At 36.0% G+C, this 25140-nt stretch overlaps 1 protein-coding gene across 3 annotated transcripts in view; it reads right to left on the bottom strand.

The window, feature by feature from the left end:
- Nucleotides 1–23566, bottom strand: part of rhea (Talin_middle and talin-RS domain-containing protein rhea) — a 771509-nt gene extending 747943 nt beyond the window's left edge. For all 3 annotated transcript variants that reach the window (XM_090388755.1, XM_090388752.1, XM_090388757.1), the window contains exon 1: nt 23215–23566. The gene's annotated coding sequence lies outside the window, so the exon portion shown is untranslated. The remainder of the gene's footprint in view (nt 1–23214) is intronic.
- Nucleotides 23567–25140: the final 1574 nt, after the last annotated feature.

Genomic DNA, 25140 nt, shown 5'->3' on the forward strand with positions numbered 1-25140 from the left:
CTATCCTACATCTGTCTTTCCTCAATTTGAATTTATGCCCTCTCAGGTGATTTTTCTGAGCTAGAGGAAGAATCCCATCAGCATTGAGCATGCTTAAACCATTCAAGGCTTTATACACCTCTATCAGATCACCTCGCTGGTGCCTAGTCTCCAGACACTGTAATTTGCAAAACTTAAGCCTTTCTTCATAAGAGCACCCCTTTGTTCCATTCACTAATCTTGTTGCCCTTCTCTGTACTCGTTCCAGCAGCTCTACATCCTTCTTGAAATGAGGTCTCCAGACCTGTATACAGTACTCTAGGTGTGGCCTGACCATCGCCTTATACAATGGAATAATCACCTCCTTATCCCTGCTGGAAAAATTCCTGTATATCATTGACAATACTCCATGAGCTACTCTTGCAGCCCGTCTGCACTGCTCAGAGAACTTCATATCTGCCTGCACAACCACCCCCAAGTCCCTTTCATTCTCTACCACTGTCAGTGTAGTACCACAGAGTTGATACGTTGCTCTGGGGTTGCTGTTTCCCATGTGTAGTACTTTACATTTATCAATGTTAAACTTCATATGCCACCTCTCAGCCCATCTGCTCAACCTTTCCAGATCCTGTTGCAGCAGCATAGTGTCAGTAGTGTCCTTGACAACCCTGCCAACCTTTGTATCGTCTGCAAACTTGGACATTAAGCCCGAATACCATCATCAATATCATTTATAAATACAGAAAACAATAATGGACCCAACACTGAGCCCTGAGGGACTCCACTAATAACATCAGTCCACGATGAGCAGTGTCCATTGATTACCACTCTCTGTCTTCTCCCCCTCAACCACCCCTTTATCCATAGCAGCAATTTGCCTCCAATGTCACACTGCTCCAATTTGTGTAGCAGTCTTCCATGTGCAACAGTATCAAAAGCATTTCCAAGATCCAAGTATATAATATCAAAGTTATTCCCTGCATCCAGTTCTTTTGTGATTGCATCATAGTATCCAATCAAGTTGGTCAGGCAAGACTTCCCCTTAACAAAACCATGCTGTGTCTGAGCTATAACTGAAGTCTTGTCTAAATGATCCTGCAGTGCTTCTTTAACCAGTGCCTCCATTAATTTTCCTGGAACAGAAGTTAAGCTCACAGGTCTATAATTACTTGTGTCAGCCTTTGATCCTCCTTTGTGAATTGGGGTCACATTTGCACATTTCCAGTCTATGGGTACCTCCCCTGAGTCCAAGGAAGCTCTCATAATTATGGCTAAGGGTTTGCTTACTTCCTTTGCTGCCTCCTTTAATATAACTGGATAGATCCCATCCACCCCGGGTGCCTTTCTTGTGTTTATCTTCAACAGTTTCTCCTCCACTTTACTCCCAGTTATTTCAAGATTCTGTAGCTTACTGCTAGAGTTGCGTACACCTCTGGCATTCCCCTCGCTGAATAACTCCTCATGTGTGAATGTCGATGCAAAATATTCATTTAGTTTGTTAGCTACCTGAGCAGGATCATCAACAATTGACCCATCAATATCAAGTGGACCAATCTGATTCATCCCCTTCCTTCTAGAGTTTACATAAGTAAAGAACTCTTTGCTGTTTTTCTTTGCATCCCTTGCCAAGGATTTCTCGTAATCTGCCTTCGCCTGCCTAACCTCCTTTGTAACTTGGTTGCATATCAACTTGTATCTATCATAGGCTTCTGTGTCATGTGTTAATTTGTATGTATCCCATGCATTTTTCTTCTCTGCCATATGCCTCATTAGTTCATCTGACATCCATTTTGGCCTAAACCTTGAACAATATTTCTTAGTTGGTATGTAAAGCCTAGTAGCTTCCAAGATTTGCAAATGCTCAGAGAACTTCATATCTGACTGCAAAATTAACCCCAGATTTTTTTTTCATTCTCCACTACAATGAGTGTGGTATTACACAGTATATTAATCTGGGATTACTGCTCCCCACATAAAGTACCTCGCATTTGTCAATGTTAAACTTCAATTGCCACTTCTCAGCCCATCTACCTAATTTGTCAAGATCTTGTTGCAAAAGCAGATCCCAATTAACTCTGATTAACTACTCTGCCAACCTTCATACCATCTGCAAACCTGGACATGATGTACCTTCATCAATGACACTGATAAAGGTATTAAAAATGAGGGACCCATTTACCACTCAACTGCTCAGTTCAATGCTAGAGCTCGCCTTGGACATGAGACAATACAGTAGCATCTCCTTTTCCAAGGCAGAAAGCACTGGTCTCATAAAGTAATCAATAAGTCTATTGTCAGGAAAATGGGAAATATATTTTGCGAAAAAGGATAGGGGGAACAGGACCAAAGTCATGTCTGCCAAGGTAAATGATAATGATGTTGTAGAACAACAATACAGTTATCTTTTAAAGGGTAAAAAATGGCCCTATTGATATACAAGTTGATACTAATGATCTTAAGAATTTACTTAGCAGGTGTAGGGCAATGATGAAAAAAAGCTGCAAGTCAGAATTAAATTTGAAGCTCTTCTTGAATTTTGCACAGACAAGATAGGAGAGCCTTCTTAATCAGTTCAGCCCTGAAAAAACTGTGCAAGGCTCACTGGGATAGAATTTTTCTCAGCATGGATTGTGCTTATTAACAGATGAGACTGTTTTTATAGGGATGGGATACACTTAAACAGAAGGGATTCAAGAATATTTGCCGATGCTATCGAACCAGTGTTAGGTTGGCCTAAAAATTGCTAGATTGGGAAAAGGGAGAGTATGCAGCCTAATAGTGTAAGAGTACAGTAAAACTGATTCTTGCATTGCTTCTATGAGACCTGGAAAACAAGGAGTGGGAGATTATAGGATCTGCTGGGGATCTTCATGGGAAAAACAAATATATGGGTTGTGTTCGGGTTATTAAGAAATGCACAGTAAGGTGAATTTTGAAATATTGGTTAAGACGTCAAATGTATGAATATCAGAAACACGGTGACACTCAGACAAAGGGGATGCTATGAATTTCTCATATTTTGAGGCTTTCAGCCTTCACACTTTGTCTAAGTATACCTTCTTATTTCTGTCATAATGTGTAAATAAACTGTAACTAGGATGTCAGCTCATAGTTACCTACCTGACCACTGATGTAAAGCAAAATAGCTTTGAAACAGTGGCACCAGACTCAACAGAGACTAACTAACAACTGAATACTTTAATGTGGAAGTGTCACTTATTCCAAGTATAAGAGGAAGGCCACATTATGAAGCATTTCACAATATGAGATATTATTATGAAGCCTATTGCACATACTTCAGTTTGTCCTGAAATTCAGCTATGAAGTAATGATGATTTTGCACAAAATAATAATGTCATAGTCTGAATTTCTTAAAGACAGAGGCTGTTCAACCTTAAAACTTTGTTTATTGGATACAGAATTTGAATAAGGTGGTGATAATGTGTACAGAAAGGACAGAAAGGATGGGGGAAAGGGCGGGAGTTATTCTCTAGATTAAGGAGCACATAAAATCTAAGGTGCATGTAATTTTGAGTCAGTCTGTTGTTACATATGCACTGTGAGAAAAAAAAATGAGAGCAGAAGTAGGTAACAAACCAAATGACAATGATGAGTATAATGAACAACTATATACAAAAAAAAGAGCCAGAAAATCAGAGATTAATCTTATAATGAGGGAGTTTAAATTTCCTGATATTGAAATCACTTTGGGTTGATCACTCACTAGTGGCAGAACATTTCTGAATTTGTTGGATGACTGTTTTCTATAATAGCATATCAGAGAGGTTGTTTCTGTTTTATGGAACATTGGCATCTAAGGCTATAGAAGCAACAAGGGAAAACAGTGCACTGTATCTAATTATCATGATAATGTATGAGTCCTCATGATTTTAGATAACAAAGCCACTAGGTGGCAATGACCATAAATATATTGATGTAGGATTTATTTAATAATAAAATTACTATCAAGGGTAAAGGGGAGGATTTCACTTTTGCAGTGGTCACAGATAGTTTTCAAATTCTTTTTAACTGGAACCAACTGATGAAATTATCAATTGCATATTCTAAATGGAGAGAAATCATAGAAGCTACTAAACTTTTTATACCAATTAAGAGATGTCGTTCAAGGTTTAGAATTAAACTGATGCCAATAATGGCAGACAAGAAACCTGCATGGAATGATTATAAACTATCAGGAAACACAGAAGCCTATGGTAGATATAAAAAAAAAAAAAAAATCAAGAAATCAAGTTAAGTGGAAGAAAGTTATCAAGTTAAGTCTAAAATCAAGTTAAGTGAAAGGAGTAGACAAGCTAAAGTGGATTACAAAAAGCTTCTGGCAAGGATGCAAAGAAAAACAGCAATGACTACTTTGTTTATGTTACACTATAAGGAAAGAGATGAATCACATTGGTCCACTGCATATGAATGGTATAACTTCTGATGATACTGTTCAGGTTGCTGAAAAACTAGGTAAATATTTTGAATCTACATTCACGTCTGAAGGAGTTTTTACAGATAGGGGATTCCAGAAGTATACCAAATTATAAATGGGAGCTAAATGATTTTGTGATAACTAAGAAGAAAGTAGAAGAGAAACTGTTGAAGTTAAAAGTTAATAAAACACCTGGGTGCTGATGGAATTTATCCAATTATATTAAAAGCAACAAAAGAGTAAGCAAACCTTTTGGCCATAATTATAAAAGCATCCTTAGTCAGGAGAAGTCCCTACAGACACAAATGTCTGTAGGGTCTGTCTAATTTATGCACAAATGTCTCACCTATTCATAAATAGGAATCAAAGGGCAAAGTGAGCAATTACAGACCTGTAAGCTTGATTTCTATTCAGGGAAAAATGGACTCAGTGGATAAAGAAATATTACAGGTTCATTCTGAAATGCAGTTATATGGCAATCACAGAATGGATTTGTTAAGAGATGATCTTGTCTAACAATCTAAACAATCTAATAAGCACCAGAGTGTGGATTCAACCAGTAAGGTTGATTATGATGGCATCATTGGACTTGGAAAAGATTCCTTTAGGTTGGAGCAGTGCCATATCATCAATACATAAAGGCAGTTCTAAGAATGAAGTTAGTTCATTCTGGTATTACTGGAAAGATTCTAAGATCGACTGAAATGTGGCTGAAGGGCAAAAGCCAGAGGATTGTGTTTAATGGATATTCTTCAGATTGGTGTAACGACAGAGGTGGGGTTCCTGAATGATTGGTTCTTGGATCAGTTTTTCTAATTTTCATAAATGATATCGACAAGGGAATAAAAGGCATGATATCAAAATTTGGAGACAACATAAAGATAAAGAGAGTCATTAATGATCACTGTCAAGCAAAATTCCATCGGGATAACTTACACAAGCCTCAAAAATGGTCAGAAAAATAGCAGCTATGTTTTAATGCAGCAAAATGCAAGGTCTTAAACTTGGGGAACGGCAACCCCAAAACTTATACGCTTGGTGGAGTTGAATTAAAAAACGGTAGAGGAAGACGGGGATCTGGGAGTTACAATATGGGCAGATATTAAGTTTTCTTAACAGTGTAACAATGCTGCCAGGAAAGCCCATGGTGTCCTACTGATGATTTATCACACAATATACTATAGAAATAGGAAGGTCATAATCCCACTGCATAAGGCAATTGCAAGACCATATTTGATATGCTGTGTCCAAGTATGGAGATCTCACTGAAAAGAAGACTGAGCTTCTTGAAAGGGTCCAAAGACAGGCAACTCACATGATGAGACTGGCAAAAGGGCAACAGCACAAGGAAAGACATTATGTGGGCTACACAGCTTATCAACCAGGCACCTCAGAGATGTGACTGAGGTTTATAAGGCTCTGAGAGGGGTTAGTAAAGTGAGTGAAGGTGGAATTTTCACTTTATGAAGAATTCCAGAACTAGGGGCCATAAATTTAAATTAAAGGGAAAGAGCTTTAGACTATATTGTAGGAGGTTTCCTCTTAGCCAGAGAGTTGAATACTGGAACATGTAATCGAGGCTGATAAGTTTGAAGAAATTCAAAGGTTAACTGGATAGTTAGCTATGTGAGGAGGAAAGACATAATTTGTATTTTCTTATCTGTGTTTTTCTTTATTGGCCAATGCAGCAAAAGCCTTTGGCTTCCTTGCACTATATGGCTAATAATAATTGGATAAAGCAATGAAGTAACAAAGGAAATGGTTGCAAAAATATCACATAGTCAGTCCTCGTATAGCACAATAGTTATGTTCCTAGAAACCCTTGTGCAATGCAAAATCGTGCAATATAAATAACAGGCCCTATGGGAAAAATAGGGTCAGGTGCCGACCACCCAAGATTGAACACACATTTGTAACCAAAACATTACAAAACATAATAAATAATCGTAATAAAATACGTATTTTATTACAACTATTATGTTAATAAAATATTGCTAATGCTTTTGCTTCTATCGTAAGCAAACTTGTTCTTTGTTTGATCTTCTATCCAAACAGATGTTCCATCTCTTCCAATTCTTTGTGTCTTGATCTAATGGATTTTGTTACACTTTGAGTTGTTCCTGCTATGAAAGTTGTTTTTATTTTCTCTGCATTCTTTCTAATTCTCAGCGTTGCATCGTTTAGGCCTGTAGCACGTGCAATATCACATGGTCTTTCATTTCGCTCAAATTGTTTCACAATTTCATATTTTTTCTCTATCGACAGAGCCAGACTGGCCATAAGTCTTACTGGGGAAACCCTGGTGGGTCAGAGGCCAGTGTGATTTTGGCCATAAACGCTAGTATGAGGCCACTACAAATTTTCCCAGGTAAGAATTTTTGACCTAGGTTTGCCTCTATCTATCGATATTGCTTTTCCTTTTCTCTCTGAATCTGTATTGTCTTCACCAGGGTGCTTCCTTTCCACACCTTTTAAGTATTTTACTCATTTTTAGGTAAAAAGCACAATTACAAAATGAGGAGGCACGTTTGATACACATAAACAAAGCTGCGTGCATGTAGCAACTGAATAAACAACGCCATAAAGGCAGAGACATACTATTAACACCTCGCTTGCTCACATTTTACTAAAGCACATTTCTGGAGGTCACTACCATAAAACAATAAAAACGATTTCCAGTTGCATTTCTGCTAGTGGAATCTGTTATAATCATTATCATCAGCCATTTTCAATCCACTGCAGGATGAAGGCCTCTCCAGCAACTTTCCAGTTCCTTCTGTTTTGTGCAATGGCCATCCATTTACTACCCACAAACTCATGAATTCCATCTATCCATCTCCACCATTGTCTTCAAGGTTTTCTTCTAGCTCCTCTTTCTCAAGATGAGCTAGAAGAAAACTATAAGAAAATAACAGAATACCATTCTATTATTTTCTTAGTCCATCTTGACCATATTCATCTTTAGTCCAAAATCCTTACTAACTGTGCATAACTGATTAAGATTTTCCTCTAATTCTTTGGGATCGTGGCTTATGAACACAATGTCATCTGCAATTCTAATCTGTCATCATGTCTTCGAGCTATGTGTCCTGCCCAAGACCATTTTAGTTCTTTAGTTTTGATAAGTATGTCCTTTATTTCAGTTTGCTGCCTAATCCATGTGTTTCTCTTCTTATCTAACAGTCTGATTCCCAATATAATTCATTCCATTCTTCGCTGTGTCGTTCTTAGCTTCTCTTCCATTCTTTTGGTGAGTGTCCAAGTTTCACTTCCATAAGTCATGGTGGGGAGTATACATTGGTTCATTATTTTACGTTTCAGACAAATTGGGATAATGCTCCTCAGTATGTGACTATATTTCCTGAATGTTGTCCATCCAAAATTTATTCCTCTTGACTTCCAGCCATTTATCATTATTACAGACAATGACTTGTCCCAGATAAGTATATGATTCCACCTTTTCAATCATTATACCCCTTTCTGTGGCATACTTGTTCATCATTACTTTTGTTTTAGCCATATTCATCTTTAGTCCGAAATCCTTACTAACTGTGCATAAATGATTAAGATTTTCTTCTAATTCTTTAGGACGTGGCTTATGACCACAATGTCATCTGCAAATTGTAAATAGTTTAGGTACTCTCCATTCACATTGACTCCTTTCTGCGACCAGTCTAATCTTCTGAGAGCTTCCTCAAGGGCAGCAGTAAACAATTTCAGAGATATTGTCTCCCCTTGTCAGACTCCTTTCTCAATTTTAAATTTACTACTGTCTTTGTCTAGTCTACTGTTTTTCTCTACACATTCGTTGCCACCTAAGTGACGCAACAGGGCTTACCATCGAGGAAGTGTGCATGAGTGGATTTTAGGGAGGCAGGCCAACCGGACTTCTCCTAAATCTTCTGAAATAAAAAGATATTGGATCCGTCAGTGTTTTAGACTGAGTATCTGATAACACACAGAATACCTGTTCCCCTCTAAGCTCCTTAGTTATAAAATCTGTTATAAACGAGTAGTAAACTCTATATAATTGCATTTGCGGTAATACGATAGCTGGAATTGTGTGGGTTTTTACGTTATTATGGTGAAATGTGTTTCCCCTTCACTGACATAAAAAACAGAAATACATTTTCAGAATCTTCTCTTCATTCCTGTCGTGTTGCGTTCAGTTGGGGTGATTCCGTGTTCGACTGCCATTTCTTGTAAATGCAAAGGCGAATCGTGCATAAGCAAATTCAGTTCGTGTTATATACAATATCGTTCCCCTATTTATAAATCGTGTATGATTGAATTCGTACAATGTAAACATTTGTTATACAAAGACTGACTGTACTTAAATTTAAGTAAAGGTTTTGACACCATTCCACATGAAAGACTGCTGTACAAATTGGAGCAAGTTACTGTTAGATAAAAGGTTAGTTAAATAGCAGAAGACAGAGGGTGGTTATAAATGGATACTCTTCTCCCTGGACTAATGTTATTAGTGGTCCGTTAGGATTCAGTCCTGGATCCATTCCTGTTTTCAATATTTATTAACTAAACTAAGTTATGAAAGACATATTAAGCTTACTAAGTTTTTTTATATAAAAGGTAAGTAGGGAGCTTAATGACAGTAACTGAAGTGTGCTACTGCAAATAAACAGAAAAATTGGGCAGATGGGATAATAAAATAAAAATGGTTAAATAATAAAATAATAATTAGAATAATAAAAATGGTTATCATTAACCATCAGAATAGATGACACACTATCATCTGTTAATTAATTAAACATTGCTTATCAGCATTCTAAATTTTATGCATTTATATATCTTTTCTTATAGAAATACTGTTTTAACTGTTATTAAAGAATGTAAAACTTCGGTATTTTGTCAAAACAGGATTTTTTCTTTTTACTATTGCTATTATGTAATATTTTTAATATATATTTCATTTATGTATATATTTAACATTTGGACATAATATTGTAACAAAATTGTAATCATTACCACATGTAAGGCCTTATAGCCGTTGTTGTTATTGTGTAATTTATTTTTTTAAACTGATAAACTGTTATTAATAAAAAAGTGGCAATTGGGGTTAAAAATTGATAAATATGCAAGGTACTGCATATGTGCATCAGTAAGCCCAGAATAACATACCATTTGTATGATACCCAGTAGTGCTGCATTCCTATGTGCTGCCCTAAATGTTGAATACTGATAAGCATTAACCAAGAAGTAAACAATAACAAAAAAAAAAAACTTTCACCGCCCTCTTGAACTGCCATCCGTAAGCAACGCTTACCTCGCCGACCCCTTGCAGCAGCCCTGGTGATAACACATTTAAATTTTTGGAGCATGAAAGAGACCTAGTGATAATCCCTGAGGTTTCTTATAGAGATTCTCTTGTCTATGACAAGCCAGGACTTGCTACCTGGGAGTCTAAAATGCTGTTGGAATTGATATTTGGGTGACACTCTTGAGTCTAGTATACCAAATTTCTGTGAAGTCCAGTCATTCAGTAACATCTAAATCCTCTACTTGTACCTTCACAACAGTGGGACTGTTAATAACCTAGGCTATATGCAAGACCAACAACACTGCACCTAGTATACTGGAGGTGACCAACATAAAAGGGGTCCAAGTGTCACGTACACACCACGCAGAGGAAAGCCTCCCCTCTGTCACTAGGCAATACTAGGTGGTAGATAACATGCATCAACCAGTGCAATACCACACTTTGCTTACTGGAGACTTGAAGTGTTACCCACATTTAGTCTCAAGAGCAAAGTTCAGACATCATCTTTTACATCATGCAGCACGATTGATCTCTTTTGAGCCTATGATGTAGCTAAAAACTCAATGACATCCAATTCCACCTGCAGTCTGTCAAGCCACACGTCTTACTTTTTCTGACAGAATCCAAATTCAGTTTCCTCAACCACTGTTCATCACAGTTTAGCAAATTATTTGCTGTACAATTCCTTTCACATCAAAGGTAAACTTATGCATGTTCACTCTGATGCCAAAGATTCATTAATTTGGAATTTTCTCTGGCTTAAAATCTCTCTACCTCATTCAGTCAAATTCATCTGTTGTCTCTATCGATTTCTGAATTAAACTAATACCCTGGAACTCTGACTTCCTTTCTTTAAAGTTGGACTTTCTCCACCCCCAACATTCCTAACAGTGAGATAATTTTCCTTGGCGATTTTAATACACACAACTCTACAGGAATTTTGCTAGCAGGGACAGAGAGGTGATTATCCCATTATACAAGGCAATGGTCAGGCCACATCTAGATTACTGTGTACAGGTCTGGAGGCCTCATTTTAGGAAGGATGTAGAGTTTGCCTCTCCATCTCGACCCAGCTGGGTCGAGATGGAGAAGCATCTCAATTACTAATGACCTCACTTGGTTTCTTCAATGAACTACCAGAATACCAGAGAAGAATCTTAACCACACACAATGAACACTCGATCTTTTTCTCAGAAAAAACCTTCAAAGTACATGGTCAAGGTGTGTGGCCCTCCAGGCACCTCAGGTCACAACTTGATGATGGTCTCCTCTCCAATAGATGCTTTCTCTGATGGCCATTCACAGCTGCATGTTGTTTGGCATTATAAGAATGTGAAATTAAATGAGCTGTGCAATTTATATTATTCTTTTCCCAAGTTGAATTACTGTTTTAAATCTTCTGATGACAATGCTTGCTCAGATCATGTTAGTGAAATTATTCTTTAGGGATGAAATCCTTCATTCCACACTCCACTTTAAAATCTCATTCTTTATACAAACCCTGGTTTTCCAGTAAATGTGCTAAGCCTGTTCAAAATAAGAATGTTGCATATTGCAATTGGCTTGCATCCAAATCTCCAGGTTCATTTTCTGCCTATGCTAAAGCTCAGAAAAGTTGTAAAGAAGTTATTAATCAATCCAAACTAGATTTTGAACAGGCTAAGGGCAAAAATATCGGTTCTTGCCCAACAGTAGTTGATCGTTCTGGTCTCTTTCCAAAGTTACTGGTCACAACTTTCATCCATTTTATACTCCCACATCTGTTAAACTTGATGGTTCTACTGCCTCCTCAGGTAAAGATAAAGTCAACTTAATAGAATCTACTTTTCTTTTAACTCTTGTATTGACACCCTTCTTAAACCACTTCCTACCATTCCCAGTGGTTTTCCATCAAAAGGATGTCAGAAGAATTTTGAACAATCCTGATGCCAAGAAACTCCAGGTCCTGATGGTATTTCTCTGCTTGTTCTCAAAACCTATGCTTACTCTTCTTCTGTGTCACCTTTTTGCATTTGCTTCCATTGGTGTTTTTCCTTCTGCTTAGAAATTTTCTCATATCCAGTGAGTTACTAAAAAGGGTTAAAAATCACTCCCATCCAATTATTGTCTCATTTTGCTTACTTTTACTCTCCAAAGTAATGGAGAAATACATTAAATGCCAACTCCTAAACTATCGCAAAACCTGCCATCTGATCAATGATTGCCAAGGATTCCATCAGTGTCAATACACTGGTGATACATTAACATATGTTACCCCATCAATGGACAAATTCGAAGGAAAAGCTTAGTGAAACATAAGCAGTAGCTCTTAACATTTCAAAGGCTTTTCATTGTGTTTGGCATAAAAGTCTTCTATATAAGCTTCCATCTTATGGATGCCAACTATTTTTTGCAATTTGGATATACATTTTTCTCTCTGAACAATCTCTGGGTGATGATATATGGCTCTCTGTCTTCAACTTATCCACTAATGCTGGTATTCCCAATGGTTCAGTTCTTTCTCCTACTCTTTTCCTCTTGTATATTAATGATCTTCTTCCATTGACTGAAATCCTATCCACAGTTTTGCTAATGATAGCATATTTCATTTCACCTTCCAGTTTGAGAAACCTTGCTCTGCACAAACAGCTTCAACTTCTCAAATATACACTACCAATTCCTTAAATGCTGATATCCAGGTAATTCTCCAATGGGGCAAAGATAAATTAGTTAATTTTAATCCTTCTAAAACTCAGTCTGTCTTCTATCTTACAAAAACGATCCTTTTGCTCCCATGCTTATCTTCAATGACACTCAGATTTCTATACAATATCACATATCTCTTTTAGGGATTACCTTCTAATCTCTCTTGGCATAAGCACATCTCAAATACTGCTTCCTCTGTATCTAAAAAACTGGTTTTCTCTTTCACTCTTGGCTTTACTTTTCTTCCAAACAGCTGCTCACTAAATACTGGTTTCTTACATATGTACATCCAATCCTGAGCCATCTTTCCTCAATTTGAATGTATGCCCCCTTGTGTGTAGACTGAGCAAGAAAGAGGGTTCTATTATTAAAATTTTTTCAATGATCTAACCTAATATTTTTTGTTTTAGTAGTCTGGGCAGGCGTTTCTAACTCAAAACTTCAAAAAAAATCTCTGCTAGAGAATACTGATTTCTTACATGGACTTTTTTCCTTTAATTCCAAATCTAAAATCTGCCCTACCATTGAAAATTGTTCCCACAACTGGGGAAGTGCCCCAAAACTTCTCTCAAGGTTCTTGACTTCATTCAAAAGAAGCCAGTCAGATTAATTAATGATCCATCTCTTACAAAGTCTCTCCGCTCTCTACAGACATTGTTTTTGCTGCATGTCTTTTCTACAGAAACTTCCATATGCACTGTTCTTCTGAATTAGCATCTATAATTCCCACCATTTGCTTCCAAACCAGTTTCAACGTGTGCTGCAACCAGTCTGCATCCATTTACTGTTCAACTTTAAACTCACAGACTAAATTTTATTCTTCCTCCTTTATCACAGTTTAATGATAACAAGTATAAAAAACCAAACAGCTTTGTACTCTAGAGCAGTGGTAATTTGCACCAGGTCATGAGAGTCAAAGTGATAAAATAGCAGTTATAGGACACAGTAAAGACATCAAGGAGTTTCAAAAGGGCATGACTGTGGGAGCTTCCATATCGGCCAAGTGTGGTTAAGGTGTACAAAGAATGGTGTCGAATGGGTAAAACCACCTTCCTCCAACAGAACTGTAAAGGATTATGCAAAGTGGATGTTCCTGGTGAACAAAGGGTGCAGTATGTTGTATGAACTCAATGGCAGGCCACTGTGCGATAGTTGGCATCGCAATACAATATGAGGAATGCAAGAACAATATCCCAAATGACAATGTGCTACACACTGAAATATGAGGTTCCACTGCAGAAGACCCCCCCCTCCTCACTGCTGATCATCGTCGACAGTGAATGCTGTGGTGTCAACAACACACTAGTTGGGCACTGGAAATGAGCATGCTGGTCAGATGAATCCAAATACCTCATACAACACACCTGTGGATGCCTTCGTGATTCATGATGAGTCCATGGACCCATCATGAATGGTGCCCACTATCCAGGTGGGTGGCAGTAGGTGTTCAATATGGGGCATGTTTTGCTGACAAGAATCAGGACCCCTGGTGCATATAGACCAACATTTCACTGGTGAGGTCTACTGGCAGTTCTTAGGAGACCACGTGCACACTGGCAAACTGGATTTTTTCTGGACAGAAACAGGATCTTCCAAAACATGCACAGTGTCATTGGGCCCACACTGTGCAACAGTTCAAGGAATACAGTGAAGATATCACCTGTCTTGATTGGCCTCCATATTTGACTGCCTTCAATCCAATTGAACATCTGTGGATGTTCAATTGGATTGAAGTATTTTGGAGTGGGATGGGGCATATTGACACGCAACTGTCATCTATGACGTCATGAAAATATACTGTTTGGTCAATGTTTTTCAATGAAACAATAAATGCTGAATGATACTGCCATACAGTCTGTTGTGTTATTGGAAGAAGAAAAAGAACAAGAAAGCCATTGCTATTTCCAACAAGATGGCCAATTCGATTATGAAAGTACCGAAAGAATTATTTTTGGTCAGCATATTATTTCAAAAAGAATTATAGCCATCACATTCCCCCAACTTGTCATTTCTGGATTTTGTTTTTTCTAAATAAGAAATTTTTAAAATAAGAAAGTGTATAGTAGCAATAACAATCATTGGAGGAACTCATGTGGAACAGCAAAGTCAATATCCAAAACACAGACCTTGTAAGGCAAATGGTGCAAAATAAGTTAAAGAGTGTAGATGCATGTTTATGTGAACATGCTTAGACATTTCCAATGCTTATTGTGATTAATATAAAATTCAGATAAAGTTTCCTATTAAATGGAAAGCCCTCTACTAATTAAGAAATATACTCTTTTATAAAATTGATGCCATCATTAAGACTAGACAAAAATTACACTGGTAATCAAAAGTCTTAATATAGAGCAGGAGAGGATAACCAAGGCCTTTATACGGTGTATACAATCCATGTGGCTTCCTAAATTTCCATTAATTCTTAAAAATAATAAATATCAAAAGAAATATTATTTAAATGCAGAAAGACAAAATTAAAATAACAAAAAATTTAAAGCACTACCAAAGTACATGCAATAATACAAGCATTAAAGATGATCGGAACATGCCTTTTTCATTTCACAAGTGGGTGTTATAAATTTCTGTTAAAAATTTATAATGCTGCTGCATATATGAATATCCATTTCCTGATTTTATTTTTTCTCATCAGTACATTATATATACTATAAATGTCAATTATAATAACAATAAATATAGTTAAAGCTTTTTCAAGCCATAAAAATGAAATATCTAATTATAAAAAAAAAGGCTGGTTATTTTTGTTTAATCCTTAAATATTTTAACTGAACTGCACCACATTTTTAGGAAATTATAATGTAGCACTGGCAATAGAGTTTATCGATTTTTTTCGCTGCCATTACAGTGTGTATAAAAATTACTCACCATAAAAAAAAAGAAAAATCAATGAGAAGCATTTACATTATGGAATATAGCACAATTTCTATGCTCACTAAATCATGAACTTCCCTCAGTGGTCATCTGAATTTTAGACACCTCTGGTAACTACCCTTTTAAAGGCTACTACTACTCAAATTATTTTGCTTTCATCTTTCATAGTCTCTTATAATGAAAGCCACCACCAGTTCATTGGATGACATATTTTTTAGTTAAAATTTCAAAAATCATTGGAATGTTTCAAACAGCTCATATGACCACTCAAGGGTTAAGTGTAATCATCGTGCAATGCAATTATAATCTAATACATAAATGGGACCAGTAACTGACTTGTGATTCATATAGCCTTCAATATGTAAAAGTTATTTCACCCCAATCCATTCACATTTTAATTTTATTTTACATAAAATTCTGCATTAGTGTAAAAATTTATTTTAAATCACCAGCTGCACACAAAATACAAACAGAAAACTACACATATATTATGGTTCAATCATCAGTATTTATTTTCCACTCAGGTTTGCACAGTGACTATTATTGTTGCTTGGTTACACTTTATTCCACTTTATGCAACTATTACAGTTCTTGTACACCATCTTTTAGAGATCAAATCTTCCTCTTTGTTCAGAAATTAAATTCAAAAAATAAATTAATAATAATAATATTGGAATATTTTTAATCAGTTTTTGATAGCTGTTAGCTATCAAAAAGCATCAGGCTTCATGTTAGGAAGGATGCAGAGCTGCTGGAATGAGTACAGAGGAGGGCAATGAGATTGGCAAGTAGAACAAAGGGATTCTCTTACCAAGAAAGGCTAAAGTTCTGCAAATTGCAGAACTTTAGCCTTTCTTGGTAGGAGAGTATTTGGAGACTAGGCACCTGCGAGGTGATCTTATTGAGGTGTATAAGGCCTTGAATGGTTTGAGCAAGCTCAATGCTGATGGGATTCTTCCTCTCTCAGATTACGCACCTAAGGGGGCATACATTCAAATTGAGGAAAGACAGTTGTAGAATAGATATACAGAAATTCGCCTTTAGCCAGCAGGCGGCTGATTGCTGGAACAAGCTTCCAGCTGTCGTTGTGGAAATTGACAGCTTAAATAAATTCAAGGCAGAACTAGATAACTTTTGGAGTGAACGGGTAGGTGAAGTGGGAAGGGTTTTTTTTGGCTGATGCTGTATAAGCTTGCTTTCTTTCATCATATGCCTCTACTAATGTTAAGCACATTTCTGTACACAGTTAAGAAAAAACTAAGTTTGCTATAAAGTACAAACTCATGTTGCAAAGAAAGTAATCACGAATTTTCTCAGTTCTGTAAATGCCATCTTTTTGTTTTAAATTAGTAGGTCAATTAATATTTGCATTTATCTGATAAGGTGAGCAAAACTATTTCCTAGCTGGCCTTGGAAATTACCCAAAAATGAGAGTCAAACTAGAAGAGAATTAAAAGACTAATAAACATTGTAAATATGATTAAATTAGATGTGTTCCAGAAGTGAGCAGACTTTCTTCAGCAGCTGAGACAACTGAGAAGTGCTGTCTGAAGTACCTTCATTTCCAGGACTCAAGTTATGTTATTGTACCGGTTCTTTTTTTATTTTTCTCCCTTTCCCTCTTCTTGTAATTTATACCTGTTTATTACTGTATATTGATTTATTATATTTATTTAATTTATGTTCCTCTTGTTACCTTGAACTCTGCATCATATGCTGTCATTGGTTTTGCTGTTGTATAAGGTGTCACCAATAAAATACAATATAAACGGACTGTTATAAACATAAATGTTATTACTGTGCTTATATCCCTCTTAATTTAGCAGAGTATTTTTAATTTAAACTAAAATCATGCCTTAGACTATAACAGCAGGGCAAAAAGCTTATACTGGGAATGCTTTGGCAGAGCAGAGAATTCCGAGGGCACAAATGACAATCGCTACATTATCATTAACTCGGATTTGGCATCTTGGCAGTTTTGGCATGTGGCATCTTAAAAATTCCATACAATTCATGCTTTTTGCCTATTTAGTCTACATAACTGAAACTCCTAATACCTTCTTTCAAAACGTGTTTTCTTTGATTTCTCTACTGAAAATTCCAAAAATCTGTTAATTATTGGTAAAATGCTGCAAGTGTTGAAAAACATCAATTTAAAATTAGCAGCATCTCTAAAGTCCAATTATTGAAGTGCACACTACATTTTTATGGCAGTATTTCCACTCATATACTCTGGCTTCACATCATGGAAGAGTCTGGCTCACATCTAATTTGTTGAAAGTATTCAAGTTTTTCAAATGACATTTCACTTGCTGTCAGTCATGATAATAAGGAAGATGATATTCAAAACTATATGGATAACAGAGGTGAAAAATGTCTATAGTGCAGCACAGGCTGTTTTTTACTTTCAAAAAATAATAAAATTATGCTTTTAATATAAAAAAAATCAATTTCTCTGAGTTGTGTTTGTAATAGTTGAAAATACAAAAATAGATTGAGAATAAAGGTGGCATCAAAAAGTGAACTTACTAAATTATTCCTTGCCAATTTTTAAAGTTAATAAATAGGGTAATTTTTAATCCCATTTTTTAATTTGTTTTTTTTTAATCCCAGATGCATATGAAAAAACTGAGAATAATCAAATTACATAAAAAATAAATATACGCATAATTAAATTTCGGACAAAGTCCAAACTTCATCGCAAAGAGCTACATCTGTTCAGATGTCTGCTGGAAAGCCAGCAGCACAAGGAGCTGCCAAGAAACAGAAAGGCCAGCACAAGGAGCTGGAGTTGCATTGGATATAGCAGGCTCATGCCTCCACCAAAGCAAAGCCTTTCAGAACAATTCTAGAGAACTTTAGGTAATCTGGCACTACACCATACTGCATTACCAATCCAAGGCTTCCAGATGCAGAAGAATCTTCTGCCTAACAAATATAGCAGTGGCAAAGTCCTGGAAAGACAAGAAATTCTCATGTTTATCAACTAGAATTGTCTTGTAGTCTTCCACAGTAAGATTGATTGAGGCACCTCCGTGGGAAAGAGCAGCAGCAGTGCGTACCACATGCTTCTTGATTAGACCGGGGTTCGAGCCTGTGACCACCAAATACGGAGGATGTGGATGTCAGGGAATGACCACCGCATATCCCCGGAGCAATATGGCCTTAGTTGCTAATGCTCCTAAAAACCAACAACAACAACAACTGTAAGATTGAGATTACTCTCCCGAGATACCAATTCAATTCACAAATTGCTGTACTCCTCACAATTGTACATAATATGTTCCCATGATTTTCTTTCACCACAGTGGCAACTAGATCTTTCGGCAATTCCTAAATTGTGCAACTTTGCATTAATTGAACCATGACCAGTCAATAAAAACATAGCTTGTAAGTTTGGTACAAACCATTTAAACTTTATCAATGCTGCATTTCTTATATCTGGGAAGAATTTCTGTGTAATCCGTCCTTTATCACAAACGCACCAACACTCCTGCCAGACATTTACCAGAGCATCCCAGATTCTTGCCTTTTCCTTCCTGGGATCCGCCAAGATGTCCACCTCTATATTTAGAAAAGAACAAGGTATACCACGGTGGATGGAGTAAGCCGATGCACAATATATCAAATGCAGGTCAATAAGCAATTTTCCAGTCATAACCTACAAAACTGGGGTTGACACAGTTCTGCTTGCCATGCACATCATAAGGAGCATTACTCTTTGAATGGAACTGAGCTTTCTAGTAAATACTTTTCCACACACGCTCAAACAAAATTGGTGCACCATATGTTACCATGGGGATAAATACACATTCATATAGCAAGTTCAGCACCTTAACTTTTATTCCCCAATCAACCCTATCTGTTCTCAATGACTTCCCTGTACGTTTTTCTGAGGACCTTTCTTCCTCGCCCACAACATACTCTCATCTTTCTTCATTAGTGTCCATGTTTCAACACCATACAGAATAACTGGTCTTATTATCATTTTCTAAATGGTCAACTTCAGCTTCCTTGAAACATTTGAAGATCTAAGTTGTTTTTAATAACAATGCCAGTTGTTATTAAACAACCCTGGTTACCAGAAGTTATTTCAGCTTTTACCTCGACAGTGACTTTTTTTGTCCTCCATAATAATATTGCCCAAGTACTTAAACTGCTGCACTTGCTCAAAACTCTTGATGTCTTCAAATCTGTCTTTGTTTCTTGTATTAATCACATACTTGATTTTATCAGTGTTCATCTCCAGACCCAGCTCCTTTGATCCTCCTTCCAGTTGCTGTATGCTTTCTTTTGGGTAATTAACTGTTCTACTTAAAACTACTACATCATCAGTAAAAGCCATATTACACCATCCTGTTGAATAAAGTTATTTTCCCTAATAGCTGCCTCTAGGCTTAAGCTGAATAAGGTCATTGACAGGGCATCTCCCTGTCTTAATCCTCTTCTCGCTTTGAATGATTTAGAAAGCTGGCCTTGAATTTAATTCAGCTGAGGATCATTTTTATCAAATGGACAATTTTTGTTGTATGTTCAATTCTCTCAAGACTGTAAATAGCTTGTTTCTACTGATACTCTTAAGCTTATTTATAATCGATGAACGAATGGTGTACATTAATGTTAAACTTGTAGCATTTCTCCAGTATCATTCTAACCAGATACATTTGGCCAATTGTTGAACAGTCCCTCCTAAAACCACACTGGCAGTCCGCTAATTGTCTTTCTGCATATTTTTCCAGTTTCCATTTCAAGACCTTTGAAAATATCTTATATGACATTTAAGAGTGATATTCTTCTGTAAGCAGTTTTGTCATCTTTTCTATGAATGGGACATACTATGGCATTCCTCCATTCTTGGGACATTACTTCCTTTTCCCAGATTTCCTTAACTAGTTTATATTTCTTCTTTCAATGCCTCCATACTTTATCAGCTCTGCTTGAATACCATCTTCCCCAGGTACTCTATTGTTTTTCAACCTCTTTCTTTTCTATCCGTAGTACCTTCACTTGGATTTTTCAACAATGGTTTCATAAATTTTAATGAAGTTTTTTTTTTTTTTTGTTTTTTGAGAAAACAAATAGTTCCAATGTTCACCACTTGACAGACACAGTTTTATCATAATACAAAAATATGGTTACACAAACTACCATCATACAGTATATAAAAGACATTCAATAGCTTTACTTTGTTGATCTACAACTTTAAGCAAATGAAGAATACCACTATTCATACCTGCAGTCAAACCAAAAGTTATTCTTTAAAGGTCTTTTAACCTTTAACACATTTGCTCATGGAGCACAAACTTCCATCAAAACAAACTGCAATTTCTGTGTCTCAATGCCAATATACATCTATTGAATTGTAGTCAATAAATGAGTGCTGTGAAAGGAAAAGCACATGAAATGAACAAGTAAGTGTTACTGGCACACTTATTGAACCATGGGCTATTGCATTACAGCTGGGATTTCACTTAGCATCAATTGCACTGTCTAGAGAGCACTAGAAAAGCTGTATACTTGGTTCACAGTTTCATATGTTTTTCCTTATGTTGAAGTAATTTTATCTAGTTTAGCATTTTCCACAAGAAGAAAAGGCAAACTTTTTTGCTTAATTATTTAGTTTGTAAAAAGCAAAACTTATTTAGTGTGTCTACTGATAAAATTTTCTGTAAAAAGTGTTTTTCTATAAATTTTTTTCCTGAAGGATTGTTATAATGATCCACAGCCTAGGACATCAGAACTGAAAAGGAACAAGGATGGGCAGTCTGTTGAAGCTGATGACACTACATCAGCTCCTTATAATATGTCATCTGATACTGAAATAGAATTAATTCAAGTGATGCAGATTCTAAGTCTTGTTCAAATGAAGCTGTTTATGTTAGACATTACTATAAACAACAAGTGCCAGAGTTACTTGGAGTGATGATTCTTCATAGATGTAATCCATTTACTTACTGGAACAAGCACTGCCTACTTGTTCCAGTCCTCCCCAGAAGTGCTCTAAATCATAAACAAAGGACCCCTGCAAATATAAGCATCAGAGAACGTTAAACGCCTTTCAAATATCTCAAAAATCTATAGGAGTCAAATATGGCAGATGCAGAGGCCAGGCATTCAGGAAATTGGTGTAGGCATTGGTGCTTTCATAAATGCCACAATTTCTTCTTATAATAGGATTTTAGAGAGTTTTTCTATGAGAGTTGTGATTTACACTCCATCTAAAGTAGACCTTTTTAAACAGAACAGATTGGGAGGATGGATGATGCAATAAAACTGCACCACATAGTCACCGTTGTAAAATGGATAGGGTCTTCCCGAAACTGATGTGGATGATTTTATAGCCAAATGCTACAATAATTATTGTGTTTCCAGCCCCATTCAAAGATAAAGTGCTTCATCAGTCCAGAACATGTTTGCCAACCAAAATGACTGTTTCCATTTTATTCAGTACCCACTAAGCAAAAGAAATGGTTTAAGAGATGATTTTATAGAGATATCAGTATACGTGGATATGAAGAACCTTCCTGAGGCTGCTCCAAGGAAAGACAACAGTTTGTGAATCCATACACGTGCTGCAAGCCTAGAGGTAGCCCATTCATCAATATAATTGGCTATTTATGCAACAACTTCTGTTTAGTACCAACTGCAAAGTTTCACAAAATTGCAAGATGCAGTAAAATTCTGAAAGATTGGTTTTTAACATAGGCATTACCATTAATGCATTCTACTTTATATAGCAACATTGCATCCTTAAAACATCTGTTCATGTAACACTGGAAGAAATACTGTTTGGGGAATTGGGGGGGGGAGAAATTTTCACCACAGCAAGTAAAAAAAATCCTTATCAGAAGACATATGTACACATTTATATATTTTTTAAAAATACAACCATGTTGGAGTAAAAAAAAAATAACTGTTAAGAACAAAAAATAAATAAATAAGCACACCAATTATAAATAAAATTGCAGAATAAAAAAATGTTTTTAAGCACTTAATACCTTATGAAATGAGTCACTATATTCTTCTTCCCATAATTTTAAAAAATAATGTTTCACATACTCTACCTAAAGTATACTTATTACCTAATATATTTCAAAACTTTTAAATTGTTTTTCATTAGATGCAATCTTTTTTTTCTGTACCATGATGATGTAGTTATATATCCTAATTGTTATATAAGCTATTAGTGATGTACTGTTATAATAAGCTGGGAGTCGAGTAAGCTAATGAACAGTTTCTTCGTTAATAATTAAAAACTGGCAACCAGTAATTAATATGCACTGATATAAATAAATTCTGTTAAGGATGGCGAAAAATATTACAGTTAATTAGAAATTCGCTCCTAGACTTCTAAATGCAATATCATAATTGCGGCTGCATCATCATCAAACAGGGTAACCAAAAGGCATATGGCTTCACATGACCTTTACCCAAATATCTATCAAAATGAGTTAACACTTTTAAGTAATGCACCAAATCCTCGTTTTCAGCAATCCCGAATTATTTCATAAATGCACAGCAAAAGATGAATACGTTTTCAAGATCAGTGAATCAGCGAATTTGATGATGAAATCAAAAAATTCCCAGTGACAGTAATGCAGTGTCATTGAATGTCACTGCCGGGAGCAAAAATGTAAACAATACAGAACGATCAGTACAGTAATGCCTATATAGAAATATGCACGGTTGCTTCGGTTGCTTGTTTGATAAAACAAAATTATTCTCATTGAAACAGTATCATTTAGTCCATTTGCTGAACTGAATTACGTATGGTGTAGAAATTTTTCCTGAGAACTAGCACGTTGATATCAAAGATTGCCTCATAGCTTGTTCCGCAAGGGTTGAAAATGCACAGAGCACATCATACGTCGTGATGAAATGAGACTACACATGAAACTGAAAGTAGCGTAGTGTTTAAAAGAAGAAATAGTGAAAAATCTGTACATACCTAGCTAAAATAAAATGAATATCCCCTCTTATAGCTTTCTTCGTCTTCACGGCACACCCTTGATACTCCAAGATGGCGCCTTGAGTGACGTCAGACTCACAGGAAATAGAAAGCTGCAGTTGATCGTCTTAACCAGTTGTGGCTTACGTCCTAAATTGAAACTATTCGTTGAAGACAAGTTACTACTATTCTACACGAAGGCCAGTACTTAAAATATTTTCACTGGGCAGGGATTCATGTCTTTGAGGATACTTGTGATGTTCACGCCGGATGACGGAAATTTCGTACCTGTGACACACGTGTTCCTGTTCAGCTGAACACAAACTGTGTCTCAAGCCGTGTATTACTAAAGCAACCTATTTCCGCGAAACTGACACCAACACACTCTGTTGGGACGGTCCATATATGGATGAAGCCACAAGCACACAGTTTGCTATTCTGTCCTAGTTTGCTAAGTTATGAAACAATAATTCATCTATTTCAAAATTTTAGTTTATATCTTGTATCTCAAGTTACTAAAGTTTGCATAAGTAGCAACACTCTCACTAACAAAAACCAGCATAAAGTGTGCAAGCGCTGGCTATAAACACGTGTTTAGATGCGACAGTAGTCTCGCACCTACTCATTATTGTATAATGCTATCTATGTTTATGTACAAAAGTGTCTATGACTTCATCTTCCTCTGTTATGAGAAAGGCATTATGTAGTTGCTATTTATGATAATGTTATTATATTTGACGGCTTCTTTCGACCTAGTAAAGCATAGAAATGACAGATCATTATTTTAATTTGCATTATTTTATTTCCATTTACAAAACGATATGTGACAGTTTCTCAGCATTGCAAATGGGATATCAGTTATATTCGAACTGGGCAGGACGATGTTTCCAGTATAGAAATGACAGATCATTATTTTAATTTGCATTATTTTATTTCCATTTACAAAACGATATGTGACAGTTTCTCAGCATTGCATATGGGATATCAGTTATATTCGAACTGGGCAGGACGATGTTTCCAGTTAATTAGTCACTTTTTTTTTTTTTCAATTACGGTGAAAGCGTTCTAGTTGTTAAATTTCCAAAAAAATAAATTTAAAAAAATAAAAATGTCCAACGTGCTTAAGATGATATTAGAAGTCCGAATACTTGCTATTTAACCGTTGGGGCCAGATTGTTGAAATCAATGAAAACTGGAGTACTCTATATAACTGCGTTATTTGGATAGACTTTTGACAAACAGTCTATATATGTTGTTTTCGTTGCCAAATATCATTCAGGGTTGTTAACATTTTCCAATTCTAGCACCGGATATATACTATTGCACAAATTATATTAAACATGGTAGAGATATCAGTTTTAATGGTACTGGAAAAGATATAAAAAGAGAAAAAAAAAAAAAGGTCAGTTGAGCTCTAAGAAGGAAATAAAAGATCATGTTGAATTCCTTTAAGCGAGATGACAGTCTAGTAATTATATCGAATTTGTACACGTTCATGTTTTGGTATATGAACGTGTACAAATTTAGGGGTACTCCAATTGGGCCGGACGTCTTTCTAATTGATAGGTTGTTTCTCTAAATTGAACTAAAAGCGTTTGAAAGAAATATACTACTCTATTTCCTTTGTTATTTAAAGAATTATCATTACAAACTCGTTCATTTACATTATGAACTGTACATGTATTACAAATTTATATGCAATATATATATATATTTTTTTAGATGCGTTCCCAAATGCGTAACGCTCTTATTGGTTTCAGCAGATCCATCCATCCATATGAACATCTCACACCTAATAAATCGATTTTCGTGAAATCATACAGGGTGTCCACAAACTCCTTAAAAGTAAAAGTGTAGTTTTTTATTGACCAATTGGAAAATGTGTGCGCTGGAAGTATCATATACCTATTATACAATTATCTATCA

Source organism: Mastigoproctus giganteus, chromosome 14 (genome assembly GCF_048544385.1).
Source record: "Mastigoproctus giganteus isolate SK-2022 chromosome 14, ASM4854438v1, whole genome shotgun sequence".
In the NCBI taxonomy this organism is placed as follows: Eukaryota; Metazoa; Arthropoda; class Arachnida; order Uropygi; family Thelyphonidae; genus Mastigoproctus; species Mastigoproctus giganteus.